Here is a 17050-nt window from a genome sequence, read left to right on the forward strand (position 1 = left end):
GATTATCTCCCGGTTCTGGAGGTCAGAAGTCTGACTAGGTCCTCTGGGTCAAAATCTACACGTGGGCAGGGCTGGTTCCTCCAGAGGCTCCAGGGGAGCAGCGGTTCCCGCCTTCTCCAGCTTCTAGAGGCGCCGCATCCCTGGCTCGCGGCCCCTCCTGCATCCTCACAGCCAGCAGCGCAGCATCTCCCGTCTCTCTGCCTCTGACCCTCCCGCCTCCCTCTTATAAGGACCCTGTGATGATGCTGGGCCCTCCCAGGGAATCCAGGGTCATCCCCATCTCAGGGGCCTCAACTTAATCCTGCCTGCAAAGTCCCCTCTGCCATATGAAGTGACACATTCACAGGCCCCGGGACTAGGACAGGGGCATCTTTGGGGTCCGTGGCTGAAGCTGGGCACCAAAGGGCCATCTGGATGGAAGGGACTGGTGTCTGCGGTGCAGGGCATCTACCAAGGAGGCTCCTTCCAGGAACTCACTCTGTTGACACCCAGGGCCGATCTCTCTCCCAGGACAGGCCCCCAGGATCAGGCTGCCAGGGGCACAGCACTGGCCGCACCTGAAGTCCGCAGTGGATGCCACTCGCGGGCATGTGCCCAGGATGGCCCACCCTGCAGAGTGGGGATGGCCTGCCCGGGGCACACGTGCTGCTGCGGACGGACCTCGGGCCTGGGTCATGGCCTCCAGCTCTTTGCTCTGGGCTCTGGGTTGACGGCCAACACCCAGGGGACTGAAGCCTCAACACCCCAGCATCAGAATGACCAGTGGTTACTGAGCATCTGTTACGCCACCTCTGATGTGGTTAGAAAGTGCTGGAACCAAACAGACCCAGAGAGGCTCTCCGTAAGGGCTAGCTGTAGTTAGGGACATTTTTCATGTTTTAAAAAAAAAAAAAAAAAGGGCCAATGGTGAGATTACTTGAACGGTTTCAGAGATGTGCCTGTGTGAGGCACCAGACTCTAGAACAAGGGGTCTCACCGAGGTGATCCTGCCCCCAGGGGACACTGGGGATGTCTAGAGACATCTCTGTCTTCCCTCTGGGGGGCTCCCGGCATTGAGTGGGTGGGGTCAGGGATGCAGCTCCACACCCCGCAGTGCCCAGGACGGGCCCCCCACAGAGAATGGCTGGGCTATGGCAGCACTGCTGGGTGGGTCGGGGGTCAGGGGGAGACCCCTTTATGAATGGCCTAGGAGTGTGCCAGACTGGGAGCCTCTTTCCTGTGAAATGTATACATTATTTTGGTCCCATCGGGTTCACTTGAGAAGCCCGGGTGGGCTGAGGCCACCAGCGTGGCTCCTGGGCACCTCCTCCGGGTCCGGCCGTGCATCCTCCGTGTCAGAACTCCCGAGGGGACCCAGGTGCCCACCAGGTGCGGACACAGGGCCTTGGGGTCAAAGCTCAGGCTGCCTGGCGCTAAAACAAAGCATGTCCTAATGACATCTGGACGGAACCCGCTACTCAGGTGCTGACCCTTGCGCGTCTTGGCTAGAAGCCTGGCCTTCAAACACAGCACCCGGGGTGAGGTGGGGAGGGGCAGAGAAGCAGCAGTCTTGGTCCAGGATGCAAATTTCGGCCCCAACGGAGGTGTTGCTGGGCTGTGTCCTCATCTGGGGACACGGCTGGGGAGCACTGCGGAACCTTCCAGAGAGGGCCATCCACAGCTACCCCACTGACAATCCAGGGTCCAAGGAGCCCCAGTGAGCGGGAGGGAGGGAAGGAGGGATCTCGGGGCCCAGGTACCCACAGGAGGCAGCAGGGGTGCAGGGACCAGCACTGGGTCTGTAGAAAGCGCCTGGCGAGAGGGAGTTAATCTCGGCTTCCCGGCGGCCTCTGCCCCAAGACGAGGTTTCGATGACCCGCGTGGAATTTCTAACAATGAGATGAAGTGTCTGGTTCTGTTCACACTGACATCCCATTTCTCGCCTGTCCAAATTCCATAACGCCTTTTCTTGTTAATGCAGAAATGCGGCCAAGTGCAGGGCTGACCAGGAAGCGCCGAGGTCTCCCATGGCTCTCGCTGGAAGGGGGAACTGTGGCCGCCTTGGGGCTGGGGGCCCAGCTCTCAGGGTCTCTGCAGGACTTGGGAGAGGTGGCTTGGGCCGCACTGCGCACAGGAAGTGGAGAAGGTGCTCAGAAGGCACGGACGTGACCTCATGGGATCCTCAGGGACTGGTGCAGGGCAGCCGGTGGGTGTGTTCTCAGAGAAGGCCAGGCAGAGCCGCTCGGACTTCTGCCCTCGCCCCTAGAGACCCTCCTTGCTGGCCTGATGAGGCAGGCGACTGTGTTTAAGAAGTGCACGTGGGGACTCCCCCAGTGGTCCAGTGGGTAAGACTCCGCCCTCCCAAGGCCAGGGGCCCGGGTTCAATCCCTGGTCGGGGAACTAGATCCTGAATGCCGCAAGTGGGAGTCCACATGCTGCAACTAAAGGGTCCTGCATGCCGCAACGAGGATCCCACATGCTGCAACTAAGAATTGGCACAGCCAAATAAATAAATAAAAATAAATCTTAAAAAAAAAAGAAGTGCATGTGGCCAGGAGCGGTGGGTGACACCTAGGAGCTGCCGACAGTCCTGCAGCTGCAGGCACCACAAATTCTGCCAACACCCCGAGGGACCCTGGAGCAGATTCTCCCCTAGTCAAGCCTCTGGGTAAGAATGAAACCCAGCTGACACCTGGATGGTGGCCTGGTGGGACCCTGAGCAGAGGACCCAGTTAGGCTGTGCCTGGACCCCTGACTCACTGTGAGATGATAAGTGGTTGGAGCTAGGGGGTATTTGTCATGCAGCATCGCTAACTAATACAGCAGAGAAGCACAACCTGCAGAGAGGACCCAGGTCCGGAGGAGATGGAAGGGGATGTGGCCTGATGTGGCCTGTCGACGTTCCCTCATTTTTTCCTATGATGTCATGTCAGTTGGGCCTGCCACTCCTGAATTAATCTATGTGACTGTAAAAATAATACAAATAGAAAATATAGAACTAACATTAAAAAAATAACGTCTCCCTCCTGACCGCAAAGTCTTTGACTAAAATGACTGCCCTAGGAAGGTACCGCTGTGTGTTCTGCTTTGAGAAGCCAGCCCCAGGCCGTGGCCAACTGTGACTCCCAAGGTTGTGGTGGGGAAGAAACCACACCAGTGAAGAGAGAGGTTTGCTGATCCATCAATTCCAAGCCAAAGAGCCATGCTGAAAGAAAACCGTTCATCACTCCTTGCCGCCTTTTAAAACGAATCACCTGGAACCCTGCTGCGAAAGTCCAGGACTTTCCCACCTTGTCACAGCCCTGCCTCCTCCCTTGCTGTCTGCCCCGCCAGCACTCCCTGCAGATGTGCCCTGCAGGTCTCACTTGCACCCAGATGGGTCCTGCACCAGGCACGGCGGGGATGGGGGCTCTGGCATGCCAAGCACCTGCTGGGACCGAGCCTGGCAGAACTAGGATTCTGTTCCTGCATTTCACCGCTCACGCCTGCCCTGCGGAACACTTCCCAACGTCTGTCCCCGTTACCCCCGCGTAGCCACGAGATGCTGGGAACACGGGAAAGAAAACAAATCGCTGTGATTCAACAGCTCTGACAGCCCACCCCCGACCCCTCAGCATGCTCTGTGCTTCCTCCTCTTTTCCCTGTTGACAGCTTTGCTGAGATAGAAAGTCAGAAAACAAACAATTCACCATTGAAAGTGTTCACTCACTCAATGGTTTTTTGGTATATTACATTATTAAATTTTAAAGATTGTAAAAATATATATATGTGACATAACATTTGCTATTTTAACCATTTTTAAGTGTACAATTCAGTGGCATTTAGTGCATTCACGTTACTGTGCAACCATCACCTCTTTCTGATTCCAGAACATTCCATCACCCCAAAAAGAAGCCCCATCCCCATCAGCAGTTACTCCCACCCTCTCCCCAGCCCCTGACAACCACTAACCACCAACTCTCTGTGTCTGTGGATCTGCCTGTCCTGGACATTTCCCATCAGTGGAATCACACACTGTGTGTCCTTCTGTGTCTGGCTTCTCTCACTGAGCATCGTGTTCTCAGGGTCCGTCCACGTTGTAGTGAGTGTCAGTGCTGCACCCCTTTTCGTGGCTGCGTGATGGTCCCGTGTGTGGAGGGACACGGTGGGTGTATCCATCGTCTACTGATGGACAGTGGGGTTGTGTCCACCTTTGGCTGCTGTGAATCGTGCTGCTGTGCACATTTCTGTACAAATATCTGAGCTTGTAGCTTTTCCCTGAACTCCCACTGCTGGCCCCATCCTGACTCTCAGGGAAAGTGGTGATGGCCCCCGAGGGCTCTGAGGGGTCCTATCCAGGTGGGTAAGGGGCCATGCAGCCTGGGAGACTATGTGATGGTTAATTTTACATGTCAGTTTGGCTGGGCCATAGGATGCCCAGATATGTTTGGAGACTTCTTTACCATTTTCATTGCATTATACGACCAAGAAAATTCTAATAATTCTAGTCTCTGTTCAGCAGGAAACTGGTCAAATGACATCTTTTTGTTTTTAAGAGAAAAGTTGGCAAAATCACCACTGCTCAAATTCTCTCAAACCCCATAACTGGAAAAGAGATGAACTATGGTGAGTTTATCTTTGAATTAAAGAATTCAATACAATTCAGCCAAGCAGAATTCCATTTCCTCAGAATACATCACCAATACAAACCTGGTGTGTAGGTGGGTGGGTGGGAGGGAGGGAACCTGGGCTTGCGGTCAATAGACCTGGTGCCAAGTTGTGACTTTGTCATTAACAAATTTAAAAAAGAAAAAAGACTGGGACTTCCTTGGTGGTCCAGTGGTTAAGAATCCATCTTCAGAGCTTCCCTGGTGGCACAGTGGTTAAGAATCCGCCTGCCAATGCAGGGGACACTGGTTCGAGCCCTGGTCCGGGAAGATCCCATATGTCGCGGAGCAACTAAGCCCGTGCGCCACAACTACTGAGCCTGCGCTCTAGAGCCCATGAGCCACAACTACTGAGCCCGTAAGCCACAACTACTGAAGCCCACGTGCCTAGAGCCTGTGCTCTGCAACAAGAGAAGCCACCACAATGAGAAGCCTACGCACTGCAACGAAGAGTAGCCCCCGCTGGCCGCAACTAGAGAAAAGCCCTCAAGCAGCAATGAAGACCCAACGCAGCCAAAAATAAATAAATAAATAAAATAAATAAAATTAAAAGAATCTGTCTTCCAATGCAGGGAACACTGGTTCAATCCCTGGTCAGGGAACTAAGATCCCACATGCCGTGGGGCAACTAAGCCTGCATGCCACAACTACTGAGCCCACTCGCCACAATTAGATTGAAGCCCGTGCGCCACAACAAAAGATCCTGAGTGCCGCAACTAAGACCGGACGCAGCCAATAAATAAATAAGTAAGTAGGTAAGTAAGTAAATAAAATAAAGTGAAAAATAGAACCTGGTCTTTAAAAAAAAGTGAAAAGACTATGGGATGGTTAATTTTACGTGTCAGTTTGGCTGGGCCAGGGGATGTCCAGGTATGTATGTGGTCAGTTGTTCTTTTGCACACTTCTGTGAGGGTGCTTCTGGATGAGACTGCGGGGGCTGCGGAGGTGGAGGGCCTCTCCTGAGCGGAAGGGAATTCTCCAGTGACTGCCTTTGGCGTCGGCTCTTGGGTCTCCACCCTGCAGCCTCCATAATCAATTCCTTAAAATAACTCTCTCTCTGTACACACATCCTGTTGGCTCTGTTTCTCTGGAGAACCCTGACTAATACGGACCGCCAGGTGCCTTGTGGGTGGAGAGAAAGGAGCTGGAACCCTGGCCCCGTGGTCCACCAGCCCGGGGCCCTGCTGAGTCTCTCTGCTGCGAAGCCTCAGTTTCCTCACCAGAAAATGGGGATGAGAAAACCCGCTCCCCGAGGCTTCTACCAGGACAAAATGAGACCAAGCAGCCGGGTCTGGCTCACAGGAGGCACCTGATAGACACCAGCCGGGCTGCCGAGTGGGGTCTGCAGCGGGGGATGAGGAAGTGGGAAGGGGCGGTCAGCAGTGGGCCGGCCAGGTGCCTGGGAGTGGGCCAGGGCCTGGGTGGAGCCGGCCGAAGTCACGGGCTGGAGCTTTGTGTCCTCGCCGCTGGCAGGTGCTGTAGCATGTGGACCTAACCCCGCAGCACGAGGCCACGCGGCCGCAGCCCCAGCCGCTCTCCTGACACCTGAGCCTGGCGGGGGTGGCTCTGCCGTGATCCCTGTACACGTGTGTGTCCCCGGGGACCAGGAGCAACTGAGTACTGGCCTCCCTATCAGGAAAAGGGGCTGCGGACCTGTGGTCCACTGATGGAGAGCGTGAAAAGACCAAGATGAGGGTATCTGGTGACCACTGGGGAGTACCTGCGTTTCAAATCATCATCTTTGTCACCACTGTTCTCGTCAGCCGGGCTGGGGTGAGGATGGCAAGGCGCCCGCCTCAGGCACAGAATCTAAGGGGCACCGAAAAGTCGGTCACCGTGATCACATACTTTCATGCAATATTTTTTTTAAGAAGTCAAAATGAATGCAAAATATCCATGATGAATCACATGTCAAGGTTTTCATTAGGGACAGGATCTGATGGGGCTGGGGTTAGGGCAAAGCAATCCCGTCTTTAATTGAAATTCTAATCTTCGGACTTCCCTGGCGGTCCAGTGGTTAGGACTCTGAGTTTCCACTGCAGGGGGCGCGGGTTCGATCCCTGGTCGGGGAACCAAGATCCCACAAGCCGTGCGGCACCGCCAAAAAAAAAATTTTTTTTAATCTTGACCATGGATTTTTTGGGGGGCATTAATTTTGATTTTTAGGACATACTGCTATGTTAAGATACAGCATAGCGATGACTGCATTTTTCGGTGCCCCCTTAAGTTCTGCGCCCGGGGCGGGTGCCCGGCTTTCCTCACCCTGGGCCGGCTCTGCCTGGGCCGCTTGCAGGCCGCACAAAGCGGAGAGGTGTGGCATCCTCAGGGGCAACAGGGCCCGAGGAGCGCAGGCAGGAGGGAGGTGAGACTCCACGTGTGAGCACTACGGTTAACGAGGAGCCCTGCGTGGGCCAGGCCTGTGTCGGCGTCTGCAGGCCCCCTTAGGCCCCCTGGGAGTTCTCATCCCCACCTCGCAGGTACGGGACGTGAAATGAGCGCTCCAAGCCACACCCTGGGCTGCGGCAGGGACCTGGGTCCCAGGGACTCAGCCGTGCCGCCACCCCGATCAGCGGCCACCGCTCAAAGCCCTTTGGGACTCAGGGAGTGAGCACCCCGCGCCTGGAAGCATGAAAGCCTGGGCTGAGGGTGCTGGCGGGGGTGGTTGCTGGAGACTCTGGCCCTGCTCAGGCGTGGCTGACGTGGGGGCTCGGGGCCGAAGGGGGGCATTAGCTCTGCTCACGGAGCCGCGTGGGGGCTGTGGATGAAAGCCTGTCTCCCCTACCAGGGCCGCTGCCACGGGGGTGGTGCCCAGGGCGGCACTGGCCAAACCAGAGGCCTTGAGGGGAAGCCCCGAAGGAAGATCCTAGAGGAGGGGAGAGCACACGGTCCCTCAGAGGCGGGGAGGGAGCCCCAGCGCCCTCTGGCTTCTCTGTGGCCCAGGGCGCTGCCATCCCAGTGCCACGGGCACTGGGTACCCTCTGGGACCTCCTGGCTGCAAAGGGCACACAGAGCCAGGAGGGCTGTGGGCTAAAGTGTGTCCCCAAAGACACATTCAAGTCCTAAGTCCTGATACCTGGGGCCTCATTTGGAAATAGGGTCACTGCAGATGTCACTAGTTAAGATGAGGTCGTACTGGGGTGGGGTGGGGCCCTAAACGCAGTGACTGGTGTCTGCATGAGAACGGGACACGCGCACACGCGGGGGAGGCCGTGTGAAGAGGAGGCAGCGGCTGGGGGGATGCAGCCACAAGCCAAGGCCGCCAGGGATGCTGGAAACCACCAGAGGTGAGAAGAGGCAGGGAGGACCCTCCCCGGAGCCTGTAGAGGGAGGGGGGGCCTGCCGCACCTGGATCTCGGACTTCCGGCCTCCGGAACCGCGTGAGGACACGTTTCTGTGGTTGTAAGCCCCCCAGTCAGTGGGTATTTTGTGATGGCGGCCCCAGCGAGCGACTTCAGGGGATTCTGTCTCAGCCCCTGCTCTAGCCACCTCCACCCCAGACCCCCAAACCTCACAGCCGATCAAGCCCCGTGTCCTCGGGCCTCACACCCCACCCCCCTCCAGCTGTATGAAGCAGGCGTTCAGAGAGGCTCAGAGACGAAGCAGTGAAGCCGGGGGTCCAGAGCGAAGCACCCCCCGCCTCAAACCAGCCCTCCCTCCATGTTCTCAGCGAGCCCCACAAAGGGTCCCAAGAGAATCCCATTTCAGCCATACTCCCAACAACGTCCTTCCACCGAGAAAGGCGTCCCGATGCCCTTTTCCTTCCCAGAGCGGTCACGGAACCCGTGGCTATTAAACCACACGCGCTCAGACGAGCAGTGGGGCTGAGGAGAAGGTGGAAAGCGCCTGGCCTGAGAACGCGATCTGCTCAAACCTGCGGTTTCGGGATGCGGGTGTTAGGGGCAGGGAGTGACAGCTGCAGAGGGAGCATTGGGGAAGGTCCCAGATCCACGACCCGACGTGACACCTGAAGGAACGAGGACAGGAAGGGCAGGCGAAACCCGCAGGAGGAAGGAAATGACAGAGCCGGAGATAAACGAAACAGACCAGAGAAACCAGAGGGCGGCCAGAGAAACTGAAACTGGTCCTTTGAGAAGAGGGGCGATCCTGGCCTTTAGCCAGACTGATGGGGAGACAGAGGGGGAAGACGCGGGGGGCCAGAGCCAGGCGTGACCACTGAGCTCCTGGAAATGGGAAGGGCTGTAGGAGGGTGCCGGGGACCAAGGTTGCCAGCAGATTAGGTAATCTACACGAAATGGACCACTTCCTGGAAAGGCGCACATTTCCAACCTGCTGGTGAGAGCCCCCTTCGCGAACGGCCGGCACCACGCTTGGGAAGTCACAGAGTGTTATTTCCTCTGCAGGGAGATGAAAGGAACCCGCCCAGACATGGCAGAGCCTCTCAGAGGTGGACCTGGGATTTGAACTCAGGTTTCCTGGCTGGGAGCCCGGAGCTCGTTTCACGGTGACACAATTCCCAGTGTGTCATGTGCGCACGAAAACACTCTGGCTTGTTTGTTCCTTTGCTCAAAAACAAGGGATTCCAAGCTCGTGAAGTAAGAGAGAACGCTACATACCTTTTTCAGTTTTTCCAAGAAGCAGCACTGTTTGACCCTGTTTAGAAAGAGAGAGAGAGGAAAAAAAAAAAAATCACCGTTAAATATTTTTAACGTAATTAGCTCCAGCTTTTCTCAGAGAGATACTTGGCTGTCACCAAAAATGTAGCATTTGGTTTGGAACCGGCCGTGTCCTCCAGAGAAGGAACGGGGGTGCTTCTGGAGATTTCACTTTATTCTTTACAACCGATCCATTCAGGAGAGACAACTGTGTTTCTCTGGGGAGGGGGGAGTTGAGTTTTTGTCTGGAACTTGTATTATTCCATTTCGGGACACGGGGACCCCAAGCCTTGAAATGGAACCGAGCCTTGATGTGTCACGCTTGGGGTTTTTCCACGTCTGGTTTTCGGCTTTGATGGAAGCCACTTGACGGGGCCAAAAAGGGAGAGGTGGAAAAAGCGATCTCGGGGCAAAGCAATTAACCCCGGGTGGAAGAGGTGACAGGTATACGGGGCCAGGAAGGCGAGGGATCTGAGGCTGGCCGCCTGGGGCCAGGAGGTCACCGGGAAAGTATGGAAGTCCCCGTGATCGGACCCCAGGGGCGGGGTGGGCTCTGGTACTTTGGAGCCGCTGGCCTTCCGGGGGATGGGACCCACTGCTCTAAGCGGAACCCTGGACGGAGCCGAGTCTCTGTCTGATGATTGATGCACACAGCAATGAGGGGCCCTGGGGCCGCCACATCCAGCTGTCAGGGTGACCCTGAGGCTGGACGCCAGCCTCCACCCCACTCTCCACACTGCCGCGCCCGGGGAGGCACCCACCAAGGCCAGGAGGGAGAGGTGAGTGGTAACCCCGTCCCCTCCACGCGGCCAGCCCCACCCTCCCGTCTGTGGAGGAGGAGGCTGCAGGCTACGGAGGCCTGTCCTCTGCCGCGGGGCTACACGTCCCGCTCGGCCAGATGGATGCCTCAGCCTGTGCTCCGGGCGCGGGGACCCCCCCGGCAGCTGCCGGGCCACTGACCACACTTCACAGGCCAGCAGCTAGACCACCCTCGAGTTCTAGGCAGGCCCTTGCTTGGGGCCCTTTCCACTGTGGGCTTGCTGTGGGGAGGTCAACAGAAGCCCCTGCCCAATGCAGGCCAGGCTTCCTGAGCTGCGGGGCCTGCCTCGGGAGAGGCTGTTCCCCTCCCGCTCTGAAGGTCCCCTTTGGTCTCGGAGAGCCGTCCCCTCTCCCTTCACAAACATTAGCTCTTTCCACAAACGTACAGGGGTTTTTTCCACCTACACAAAGGGACATGCTGCTGGTGCCACTCTAGGGCCAGAGCCGAGGGCCACCGAGCCTTTCTCAGTGGCCCTGGGCCCCAGGGGGCTGGCATCAGAGACCACGGGGCGGGCCGGGACGGGGGAGACCCAGCCGAGTCTCAGCCACAGGAAGGAGATGGCTGGGGCAGCTTTCACTATTATTTTTGGCCACACTGCGTGGCACGCGGGATCTTAGTTCCCCAACCAGGGATCGAACCTTCACCCCCTGCAGTGGAAGCTCGGAGTCCTAACCACTGGACCTCCAGGGAAGTCCCTGGGGCAGCTTTCTCTAAAGCAGGGCTTCTGCCCCCCGGCACTGTTGACATCGGGTGTCCTGGGCGCTGTGGGGTGTGAAGCAGTGTCCCTGACCCCACCCCCTCGATGCCAGCAGCCCCCCAGTCCTGATGACCACAGACGTCCCCAGGCAGGGCCCAGTGTCCTCTGGGGGCAGAGTCACCCCCAGGTGAGACCCCTGTCTTAAGGAAGTGCTGGGTGAGACACACAGACACAGAGTAAGGCATCTGGCAGGGAGCGCTCCTGCCCCGGTCCCTTGAGGCGGGGGAACCCCAGCTCCTGCTAAAGGTCAACACTGGGCTCCCGGGGCTTGTGGGGGAGACACACCTTTGCTGGGCTGAGTGTGCTGGGGCACCGGGGTGTCGGGGCGCAAAGGCGGCACCTCACCACCAGCCCATGCTCCCGGCGAGGGCTGGGCCCGCCTGCCGTGTGGATGCCAGCAGGCCTGCGTGGGAACGGGCCATGGGAGGTGTTCTGTAGGGTCAAGCCTCGATACCTTTGGATTCTGTACTTGGGAATTCACCTACTGGCTAGATTGTATTTGTAACCCCCAGATCGATACTTGGGGGTGGGAGTATGCAGTCATTAGATGACACAGGCAGAGCAGTGAAACATTCGAGTCACTGACAACCATTTTCCCAGCTGAAGTGGAACCGGGTGGTAACCAGGGTCCTTTTCACCATTTAGGGCTACGTTTTGGGCATTTTTGAGTTCTTGGCGGGTGTCTGCCTCTAAAACAGCTCCCCAGCGTAGAGCTGAAGTGCTGGCCAGTGTCCCAAGTGCAGGAGGGCGGTGTCGTACTCATGGGGACAGTACGTGTGTTAGATGAGCTTCGTTCAGGCCAGGGTTACAGCCCCGCCGTGAATGAATCAACAACTGGTATCAGACAAGGCGCCTTTAAACAGAAACGCACATCACACAAGTTTGCGTGGGGATCGGTCGTGACAATGGGGTGACGGAGGCTCACGGGATCCTGGCCCTGTGTGTCCCCAGGAGTGGTTGTGCGCTGTTCACTAATTCAGTGTTTGCGGCAACTTTATGGCCCAGAACCGCTGCCAATGACAAGAATCAACTGTGTACATATTTTCTCTTTTTTATGACCATGAAAGGAACACAGTTTCATTTTCCCAAATCTAGAAATCACATAAAGTAACAAAAATCATCCATAATCCCAGCACCTGGATTTTTCACGGCATATACACATACCTGTTCATTTTTACAAATTCAGGTCCTACATGCAATTTGATCACCTGCTTTTAAAATTTTTCTTAATTTGCTTACTATCTACCACATTGTGGGGGGAACCACTGTTTTCCCATGCCATCACAAATCCTTCTAACTAATTTTGGAATGATTTTAGATGGACAGAAAAGTGACAAAAACAGCACAGAGAGTTTGCACGTGCCCTCAGCCAGCTCCTCTAAAGGTTGGCATCTCATCAAAATGAAGAAATGGACCCAGGCGCCTTACTCTGAATTCAACTTCAGGCTTTATCTGGATTACTCTGAATTCAACTCCAGGCTTTATCTGGATTTCACCATTACTCCACCCCGCCAAACAATGTCTGTTCTGTTCCGGGGTCCCGTCCAGGATACTAATGCTGCATTTACCAACAGGACCTTTGTGGATGTACCATAATTTATGATTAGTAGTAGTACTATGTATATCTATTGTTGCCCATTATTGGATGTTTAGGTTGTTTCTGATTCTTTCCTCTTCTTAAATCATTGTACCATGAGAATCAATGCACATGAAGCAAATATCCAAGCACAGGGAATTCTGTGTGTGCCTCTCTTTTTTTTTTCCTGAGGATGAATTCTTAAGTGTAAACCCTGAGTTTAAAGGTATAGAGGACTTGATCCACCTCCCAGTTTGACCTCCAAAAAGATTGCAAAATGGTCCCATGGGAGCCACTGGGCTGCTCACCCACTTACCCACTGCCTTGCCAGGCCTGGGCACCAAGCTATGGTTCTTGGATTCAGACACCTGTTATTATCCCGCACTTTTTTTTTTTTTTTTTGGCCACGCAGCACAGCTTGCAGGATCTTAGTTCCACGACCAGGGACTCAACCCGGGCCCTCGGCAGTGAAAGTGCAGAGTCCTAACCACTGGACCGCCAGGGAGTTCCTGCCACATTCTTTTATTAAAGTAGGACATGCCTACAGAAGAGTGTACAGATTGCTCATGTACAGACCATGCATTTAAAAAGTGTGTGCGGGGCTTCCCAGGTGGCGCAGTGGTTGAGAGTCTGCCTGCTGATGCGGGGGACACGGGTTCGAGCCCTGGTCTGGGAAGATCCCACATGCCGCGGAGCAAGTGGGCCCGTGAGCCACAACTACTGAGCCTGCGTGTCTAGAGCCTGTGCTCCGCAACAGGAGAGGCCGCGACAGTGAGAGGCCCGCGCACCGCGATGAAGAGTGGCCCCCGCACCACGATGAAGAGTGGCCCCTGCTTGCCGCAACTGGAGAGGGCCCTCGCACGAAACGAAGACCCAACACAGCTAAAAAAAAACCCAAACAAACAAATAAATAAATAGAGTAGCTATTAATTAAAAAAAAAAAAAAAAAAAGAGTGTGTGCACCTGGGTCACCATGACCTGCATCAAGATGTAGAACATTTCCAAGACCCCCAAAGGCATCCCAGGGCCGCCTCCTGCAGTGAATCACTATTCCAATGGAATGATTTATTTTTCTTATTATTATCATCATTTTCATGATCATGGTCATCCTGACTTTCACTCGTGAGGATGGGAAAGAGGGTACAGATTCTGATTGCAGGATGGGCTGTATAGGTGAGAAGAACTTCGTAGAAGATTTTAGAACGTTCTAGAAGACAGCCAGCCAGCATCTGCTCAGAGGGTGTGAGGAGTCGGTCTTTCTGGCCCAGCTGAGGTGCAGGGAGGGGATTTTGAGCGAGCTCCGGCCCTGGCTCGGGGCGTTGGTCTGGATGTCGGCCCACTGGCTCTCTGAACCCTGATGCCCTGTCTGTAACATGAGGGCCCACGGCATCGCTCTCGGGGTCACGGTGAGGATGAAACGAGACAAAGACGGTGCCCAGCACTGCAGGAGGTGCCGACCTAAGGCAACGATGATAAAAGTAACACGACGGATATGACATGTGATAACACGGGCACACCTCGTTTTATCGCGCTTCACGGATATCGCGTTCTTTACAAATTGCAGGTTTGGGGCGACACGTTCCCGCAAGGAATAAAGAGTGTGCTGAGTCCAAAGAAGCGGGTTTGGAGATGGAAGAACCTCCTCCTGGCGAGGATGCGGTGGAGACTGTCGAAATGACAACAAAGGACTGAGGATAGGACATAGACTTAGTTGACAAAGGGTTTGAGGGCATTGACTCCAACTGTGAAGGAAGTTCTCCTGCGGGTAAAATGCCATCAAACCGTATCAGATGCCACAGAGAAACCGTTCGTGAGAGGAAGAGGCCACCGACTCGGCAGACTTCATTGTTGCCTTATTTTAAGAAATGGCCACGGCCGCCCCGTCCACAGCATCGGGGCAGGACCCGCCACCAGCAAAAAGATTATGACTTGCTGAAGGCTCAGATGATGGTTAGTGGGGGTTTTTTTTAGCAATAAAGTATTTTTTTAATGATTTTTTTTTATTTTTAAATTTTATTGGCCGCATCACACGGCAGGTGGGATCTCAGTTCCCCGACCAGGGATGGAACCTGGGCCCCCTGCACTGAAAGCTCGGAGTCTTAACCACTGGACCGCCAGGGAAGTCCCCAAAGTATTTTTTAACTGAACGAAACCCGAATTATTAGATGTAGCAGCTGTGGCTCCAGGATCAAGGGCTGAGTGGCCTGGGTCGAGTGGAAAGGCCTTGGGTCCTGGGCTGACACGGGTACAGCTGAGGAGGCCTGGCTCCGAAGGTCCCTTCTGACTTGACCCTCGTTTCCTGGAGGGCGGAGCCTGGGTGGGGGGATGGGGCTGGGCCGGGGTCATCACACTCGCTGAGTGTTTATGACGGGTCAGAAGTTGAATTTCCCTTCTTTCTCCTGAGAAAGGTGTTACGGCTGCTTTGCAGACCCGGCTGGCAGGGTCCCTGGTGCTTCTGGAGACACATGCAGTTCCATGGCTCACCCATGAGACAGAGGGAGGAAAATTCCAGAACCCCTGACTCTGTGCTTTTTCATTAGCAAGGCCCTGCTTTACATGCAGGACACGGGGGAGGTCTTCATGTGTGTGTGTGTGTGTGTAGTTGGGGGAGTGGGTCACTAGGGCAGGGTAGTTCTGCCCCCAGGGGACACTGGGCGGTGCCTGGGGACATCTGTGGTTGGTACTCTGGGGGGCTCCTGGCATCGAGTGGATGGGGGAAGGGATGCTGCTTCACACCCCGCAGCGCCCAGGACGGCCCCCCCACAGAGGATCCCCGGCTGATGTCAGCAGGGCCGGATGCGGGGGTCGGTGGGGCACCGGGTCCTGTTCTCTGCACAAGCCCATCCTCGCCCAGGACTCCCGGCTCCACCTCTGGGTGCCTTTGCCCAAGCTCTCATCCTTGCTGGTCTCAGCTCAGCTGCTCAACTGCCAAGGGCTTCTCCTAGAAGGATTCAAAAATAGATCATCTACTTTTTTGTTTGTTTGTTTGTTTGTTTTAAATCTCAGAGATGCCTGAGAGCACAGCGCCCGGCAGAGGAAGCTGCCCAGGCAGTGAAAGAAACCAGAAGTGCTTCTTGTTGATTTTCACCAGCTCTTCTGGGGGGACGGTAGGGTAATCCCCTTCCTCAGGCACTTCTCTTAGAAGTTACTCTGCATTCTGCTTCTCAGAAGGAAACTGGGCTCCCAGGCGAGCACTCATGCCCTCCACCCACTCGGGGCTTTGAAGCAAAAAATCCAACAGATTCGGAAGGTTCACAACAGACCAGGGACCCTGGGGGCCCCGCGATGCCCCGGAGCGGCTGCCACGGCCCCCTCGTGCCCTCAGCCTGTCCTTGGCCCAAAAGGGGGGCCTCAACTTGTCACAGCTGCAGGGAGACACACCTACAGCTGATTTTTAAAAAATGGCCAATAAACATTATATATATCTTTTCAGTTGAAAGCTATCCTCACCTTCAGTATTTACGACAGGGATTCTCTCCCTCGGCCCTGCTGACACTGGGGCCCCGGGTCACTCTGTGGAGGGCCGTCCCGGGCACTGTGGGGGGCTCAGCAGCACCCCTGCTCCCACCCCCTCGATGCCAGGAGCCCTCCAGTCATGAAAACCACAGATGTCCCCAGACATGGCCCCGTGTCCCCTGGGGGGCAGAGCTCCACTGAGCAGAGTTCCTGCTCTAGGATTATTGAGTTAACGTCTTTGAATCCCTTCAGTGGATTCATTTCAAGTAAGAATTTTTATTTCATTTCATTTCATTTGCTGTGCCGCATAGCTTTTGGGATCTTAGTTCCCCGACCAGGGATCGAACCCGGGCCCCCTGCAGTGGAAGGTCAGAGTCCTAACCACTGGACCGCCAGGGAATTCCCTCAAGTAGGAATTTTTAATACAACTGTTTACTCTCAACTTACTTTTTAAAAATGTATTTGTATTGAACGTAGGTATACATATAGCTGATTCACTTTGTTATACAGCAGAAACTAACACAACATTGTAAAGCAATTATACTCCAATAAAGATGTTTAAAAAAATGTATCTGGGGGGCTTCCCTGGTGGCGCAGTGGTTGAGAATCTGCCTGCCAATGCAGGGGACACGGGTTCGAGCCCTGGTCTGGGAAGATCCCACATGCCGCGGAGCAACTAGGCCTGTGAGCCACAATTACTAAGCCTGCGCGTCTGGAGCCTGTGCTCCACAACAAGAGAGGCCGAGATAGTGAGAGGCCCGCGTACCGCGATGAAGAGTGGCCCCCACTTACCGCAACTAGAGAAAGCCCTCGCACAGAAACGAAGACCCAACACAGCCATAAATAAATAAATAAATAAATAAATAAAAATTAAAAAAAAAAATGTATTTGTATTGAGACATAATTGACACACAACCCTGTGTGAGCCTCAGGTGTTCCTGTGTCAGTCTGATACATTTATTTATTGCAACATGATTACCACCTTAACCATCCACTGAGTTAAACGTTTCTACCTAGCCTCCCATCCTTCCCTGGACCAAGAAGGATTTGAGAAGCTTCTACAAGGGCAAACAGCAAGTCATCGAGGCAATGACGGTGTAGCTGGGGTGGGAGGGGAAATGTCAGGAAGAAATAGAAGAAAGGTTGCAAAGTGGGGGTGACCGTTCTCTGGAAAGATCGTCTGGTGTTCGTTTTTAGTTTGGG

General features: G+C 55.0%; 1 protein-coding gene across 1 annotated transcript in view; it reads right to left on the minus strand.

Annotated features, from left to right (window-relative positions):
• Window positions 1-17050, minus strand: part of GNG7 (G protein subunit gamma 7) — a 154438-nt gene that overhangs the window by 24337 nt on the left and 113051 nt on the right. The window contains exon 3 of the mRNA XM_082381594.1: window positions 9200-9236. The gene's annotated coding sequence lies outside the window, so the exon portion shown is untranslated. The remainder of the gene's footprint in view (window positions 1-9199; window positions 9237-17050) is intronic.

The sequence above is a fragment of the Balaenoptera borealis genome (assembly GCF_965194805.1).
Source record: "Balaenoptera borealis genome assembly, chromosome: 2".
In the NCBI taxonomy this organism is placed as follows: domain Eukaryota; kingdom Metazoa; phylum Chordata; class Mammalia; order Artiodactyla; family Balaenopteridae; genus Balaenoptera; species Balaenoptera borealis.